Source organism: Fukomys damarensis, unplaced genomic scaffold (genome assembly GCF_012274545.1).
Source record: "Fukomys damarensis isolate Sample0158 unplaced genomic scaffold, DMR_v1.0_HiC HiC_scaffold_19, whole genome shotgun sequence".
Lineage (NCBI taxonomy): Eukaryota > Metazoa > Chordata > Mammalia > Rodentia > Bathyergidae > Fukomys > Fukomys damarensis.
The window spans coordinates 59,417,127-59,423,528 of NW_022900931.1; positions in this window are offsets into that span (position 1 = coordinate 59,417,127).

Genomic DNA, 6,402 nt, shown 5'->3' on the forward strand with positions numbered 1-6,402 from the left:
GGGGGGGGGGGGGGGGGGGAGAGAGGTGAAGTTGCGCAGGCGCAGTATGACTCCGACGCCGCCTTTCCCTGGAGGCCTGCCACAGGGACTATTTCCCGGCAACCCCTGCTCCTTATTTACATACACTTTGATCGTGCGGTCTGTATGCGAAGTTCTGAGGCTCTTAAACGGCCCAGCAGCACGATTGAAGAGGTTTGTACTTCACCTTCTCTGTATGGACTGCCTCAGGCTTTGAAGGTACACAACCCCAGATTTGAATTTCCTTGACTCCAAAATGTGTAACTTGTTTGGTTTTGTTTTTTTGAGACAGGGTCTCACTTTGTAGTTGAGAATGACCTGGAACTCACTTTGTAGCGCAGGCTGGTCTCGCACTCACAGCGATCCTCCTGCCTCAGCCTCTCGAGTGCTGGGATTACAGGAGTGCAACCCCACACCCCGCTAATGTGTAACTTTTTTAAGGAGCAATTTGGGCCCACGAAGATCTTAAAATCGCCCCACAAAGCCAGGCATGGTGCCACACCAGTAATACCAGCACTCTGGGAGGCTGAGGCAGGAGAAGTGCTAGTTTTAGCCTATCAGGCAACTTGGTGATTTAGCGAGACGCAATTTTAAAAAAAACAATGGCCAAAGAAGATATAGGTCAGTGTAAAGGCCCCGGGTTCAATCCCCAGTACCAAAGGAGAGGGGAGTAGAGCTTTACATAGATCCTGGCCAGCGTTAGCTAGTGTGCAAGACAGCTGTGAAACATCTGGCTCCCACAGCCTTTTTTCACATAGGATGGGAGACGGATTACTACCTTCTAAATTTGGGTTTCGGTATGGCACAAAGTTTGGAAAGTAGGCTGATAAATGAGGATAATGCCTGGCTGGGAGTTGAATTCGGTAAGCCAATGCTGGAACTAGCTGTTAATTGATTTTCAACCAAGAATTCCCTCCTGTGTTCCAGCTTCACCGTCTTACCAACATCAGTCGGTGTTGGTAACTGACCGATGCCTCCCTCTCTTTCACACTCCTGAGTCTGTCACTGTCTGGTGACAAGTTTATCTCTCCGTGGACAGAGGGCCCCAGGAAAGAAGAAACCAGGACTGTCTCAATCATGCCTGTCTACCCAGCGCTACGCTGCAAAGGACACTCGCAGAGTGGACTCTTGTTTTAAAAATTAGCCCTTTTGCGGGTGTGGTGGCACACACCCGTAATCCCAGCACTCGGGAGGCTGAGGCAGGAGGATCGCCGTGAGTTCGAGACCAGCCTGGGCTACATAGTGAGTTCCAGGTCAGGCTCAACTACATAAGTGAGACCCTGTCTAAAACAAACAAAAAAGAATTAGCCCTTTTGCCAGATGTGGTGGTGCCTACATGTAACCCCAGCACTACAGAAGCTGAGTGCAGAATATTGCTGCAGAGCCAGCCTGGGCCACTTAGGGAGTTCAAGGCCAAGCCTGAACCACATAGGGAGATGAACTCTCAAAACAAATGCAAAACATAATTTTAAAAAAAAACCACAAGAAAAACAAAAAAATTAGCCATTCTAGCTGAGTGTAGTGGCACATGCCTGTAATCACAGTACTCTGGAAGGCTGAAGCAGGGGGGTTCAAATTTTCAAGACTTGCCTAGGCAATTTAGTGCTTTAGTGAGAATCTATCTCTCATAGCTAGGATGTAGCTAATGCAAAGGCCCTCGGTTCAATCCCCAGTGAGGGGAGGACAGAATTAGCCCTTCTAAGGTAGAAGAGATAAAAGATAGGTGGAAAGGAGACAAGGAAATCATAACTAAAAATTGTATTTTGTAAGAAGACTACAACTTCCAGGACTTAGCCAGTCACCCAACACAGCCCCATGCTGATTTTCCTTAGCTAAATTTACACTTCTTCCCTTCCAGGCCCATCACTAGAAGGCCATAAATTGGCCCAAAAAGAAAGTAAACAAAAGGTTGAGCAAATCCAGAGAATGTAGAAATCACCTAAAAAAGACATGTCCACTAACGGTCTGGTACCCTTTTGGGCGGGCACTTTTTCCCTAGCTTCTCACCCCACAAAGAATATAAATGTACTCGGTTCCAACTGTAATGGGTCTCATACCCCCGAGCAACCTCACTCCCGCTCCCCATTTTTTTGGTACCAGGGATTGAACTCAGGACCTTGTTCTTGCAAGGCAGGGGCAGTGCTGCTGAGTTACATCCCCGGCCCACCCACTCCCTTAGAGCATGCACTATTCTCTCTGCCTAATAAACCCTACCTGTGTCTCCTTGCACATCCTGAAAATTCTGTGTGACAGAGCCTGCCACTGGGGGGGGGGTTAACTCTGGGAGTCGCACGGACCCAACCCAGTGACATTTGTCCTCTACTCCAGGCTACTGCTGTCTGACCTTCCACTCCTTAGAGCCACTGAAGAACTCACTGCCCATCCTGCCGCCCCTAGGTCTTCCCTAGGCTAACTGGGACCCCTGCTCCTCCTAGGGAACCGGATGGATGAGCAGTCGCCCTGGCTATACACTGCTTGGTCATGAGGGTAATGGCTTCCAAAAATGAAACAAAAGTATCACCAAATGCTATTTACCTTTATGTTTTGTTTTGGATTTTTGGAGACAAGGTCTCAACATGCAGTTCAAACTGGCCTTGAACTCGATATATAGCCCAGCCTGGCCATGATCCTCCTGCCTCAGCCTCCTGGACACTGGGATTATAGACCTGTGCCACTACACCTGGATTATTTACTCTTTTGTATGATGCACTCTTGGATTTTGTTTGCTGCTTGCTTTTTGGACTCATATTCAGTATTCTTTCTTTTTCCATGATGATGAAGCCCTCCTGAGTTGATTTTCTGACACGCTAAGGAGTCCTGCTCTGCTGTTGGGAAAAGCACTGGTCTAGGGCTGCATCCATTCACTGGCTTTGGAGATGCGTAGAGTCTAATCATGTCTTTATCTTTTTGTCAAAAATGACTTCATTTCTCTCAGCATGCCTTTTCCTCATTGTGAAACAGTGTTAATAGAATGTAGCAATTAGCTCTGCATGTAGCCCTAGCACACTGAGGGACTGAGGCAGGAGGACGTGAAGTTCAAGCCAAGCTTCGGCATTTCAGTGACTTATTAAAAACATTGTCTAAAAATAAGTGAATGAAAAAAAATTAAAAAGCCAGGTGTGGTGATGCACACCTGAGACCCCAGCCCTTGGGAGGCTGAGGCAGGAGGATGAGTTCAAGGCTGGCCTGGGCTCCATAGGGAGTTCATGGTCAGCCTGAACTGTATAGCGAAACCCTGTCTCCAATAAATAAAAGGACTGGTGTTATGATTCCATGCGGAGGCCCAGGATTTAATCCCCAGTGCCACAGGCACACACAATTCATGCCACAGTCGTTACAGGCAAGATCTATGCTTAACACACTCCTACTGATATATCCTATTGCTGCCTATAAATAAATTTGAAGGTCACATACAGCAGCTGGACTTTGTTCAAGTTCCCAAGGACAATGGGGAGGGGCGAGATTTGAACCCAGGAAGTTGGGTACGGCAACCTGTGCTTTTAATGCACATCATGCTGCAAAATGACCGTACTTCTGTTCCTTGCACTGCTTTGGCAAACCACTTAATTATTGTTGGGGTCCTCAGTTTCTCCATTTCAACATCAAGGGTAATGGAGAAAATTTTCTAAAATCAAAAATCATTCTCTCTCTTCTAATGTACACTGTGAACTCCTCACATGTACTTTTCTGGGGAGCTGGAGCAGTAACTTCCCTTCTGAAATCTGCCCAAAGACCTCTTGATTTAGAACAAAAAAGATGAAGCCTGTCATGGTGGTACATTCCTGTGATTCCAGCACTCTGGGAGGCTGAGGCAGGAGGATTACAAATTCCAGCCCAGCCTGGATAACTTAAGTGACTAGCCTGGCTCAAAATAAAACGGGGCTGGGCATGTGGCTCAGTGTGAAGGACTTGTACCCAATACAGGGGGTAAAAAAAAAGGCAAAGGATCCTTTCCTAGGGAATGAGGAGGACATCTCAAAGCCTCTTCAGAGGCTGTCCACAGAGAACAGAAATCAGGCCCCAGATCCCAAGCCAAATTTTTGCACAGAGATTGGTTTCGCAGTGGTGCTGGGAAGCCTCATGGCCCAGCTGCAGGAACTTCCAGCAGCAGCGCTTCCATTCCATCCCTACAAGGCCTGGGGTTCTAACTAGCAGCGGTGGCAGTGGCCACTGCGGGAGAAACTTCTCTTCCACATGACCAATCTAGAGACAGGCCTGGGCATAGTGGCACACACCTACAATCCCAGAGCTTCTGGGAGGCTGAGGCAGGACTACCGCTAGTGTAGTCCCAACTGGGCAACTCAGTGACTTAGCAAGAGCCTGTCTAAAAAAATGTTTAAAAGAATTGTGGATATAGCTCAGTGCAAACAAACTGAGTCCAACCCCCAATATTAAAAAAGAAGAAAAAAAGAAAAAGATAGAAAGCAGGAAGAATGAAGATTTCACCCCTTCTCATCCTCTCACAGAACATTTCCAGGTTAGCAAGTCCCTAGCACTGATCAGATTCTCAAAGAAACCATTAAGAAAAAGTTTTTGGCCAGACATGGCGGCTCACGCCTGTAATCCCAGACGTCAGGAGGCTGAGGCAGGAGGATCACTGCAAATTCAAGGCCAGCCTGGACTACATAGTGAAACTGTATCAAAAAAAAAGACAGACAAGGCCTGGGGATTTAGCTCAGTGGTGCTGCCTCCTGCCTTCCAACTGCAAGGTCCTGAGTTCGATCCCCCATACCAAAACAAAAAGTGTTTTGGTTTTTATTTAAAAGAGGGTCCATGCTATAAAGAATCACTGAAATAATATCTTCAATGCTGGGCGTGGTGGCGCATGCCTGTAATCCCAGCACATGGGAGGCTAAGGCAGGAGGATCACTGTGAGTTTGAGACCAGCCTGGGCAACATAGTTTTCCAGGTCAGTCTCAACTACATAATGAGACCGTCTCAAAACAAACAAACAAACAAAAAAGAAATAGTATCTTCAATTCCCCAGCCAGAAGTCAGTAAGCCTCTCCTAGATGCTACTGTGCTAGCGGGGTCCTTTTACACCAATGTTCTGTGTTTGGCGGAAATAAGATAGGCCTTGGGGATTCTGAGTGTCAATCCCAATTTCCTTGTTACAAACTACGTTTCTAACTCTCACAAAAATTTTAAAGGAAGACACCATGCACATTTGATGTCTTAATCCACCAGGGACTCCCCAAGTCACTTAAGTGTCTGTGTTAAACTAGTGCATTTCTGTGTAGCTCTTGAAGTTTTTTCTACTTTTCGTTTGTGGCTTTATGTTTGGTCTTGTTTTGAGACAGTCTTATTACATAGTTCATTCTGGCCTTGAACTCACTATGTAATCCTGACTGGCCTCAAACTCGAAGCAGTCTTCCTGCCTCAGCCTCCTGAGTGCTGGAATTATAATTGAGCACCATTACACCCAACTGTTTTTATCTTTAATATTTTTTCCTTGAGTTCTGGAATTATAGGCTTGCACCATCACCCAGCTCTACTCTTGATAAGACTGAGCATTTTCTCAAATTCTGTTCCATTGCTTAAGAAATTATTTCAAAATATTTGCTAATTTGTTTCATTTATACTACTAGTTTCCTCTTAGTTCCTTGAAAAGAATATCTTGTGCTATTATCAGTTTCTTGTTTGTTAAGAGTCTTTTTTGCCTATGACGTACTCTGAGTAATATTTTGGACATTCTTTTAAGATTACAGTACACAGTGTATTACCTATTATTCTCTATTTTGTTGCGAAACTTTTATTTTTTTATAGAAAAAGAGTACTTTTTATATTCTCTTTAATATCTGGCGTACTTGTATTACATTTAAAAAAAGACTGAGTGCTAGCCTTACCCAGCAACATAGCTTTCCTGTCCCACATGGCATCAGGCATGCTGTGGCCTCCAGGGCCCAGCGTGGCTGCCCCTGCCCAGCTTTCTAAAACACCTCCAGCTGCTCCTGCCCTGCCCCACGTTCCCAACACGCTTACTTCTGCCTGCCTTGGTCTGTACACCCCTCTGCCTGGGCTCCTCATCCCATCCCATCTTCACACGATGGGCTCTTTCTTCTCCTCTTTTTCCTTCTTTTTTGAGACAGAGTGTTGCTATGCAGTTCAGGCTGGCCTTGAACTCACAGCAATTCTCCTGCCTTGGCCTCCCAAGTGCTGGGATCACAGGTGTGTGCCACCATACCTGGACAAGACTTTGCTTTGGACACCACTGTCTTCTCAGCCTGCAGAACAATACCTGGGTGTCTGGCACATAGTTGGGACTCAGGGATCAAAAAATATTTGCAAGCTGGGCACAGTGGTACATGCCTATAATCCCTGCACTTGGGAGGCTGAGGCAGGAGGATTGATGTGAGTTCAAGGCCTTTCTTTTTTTTTTTTTTT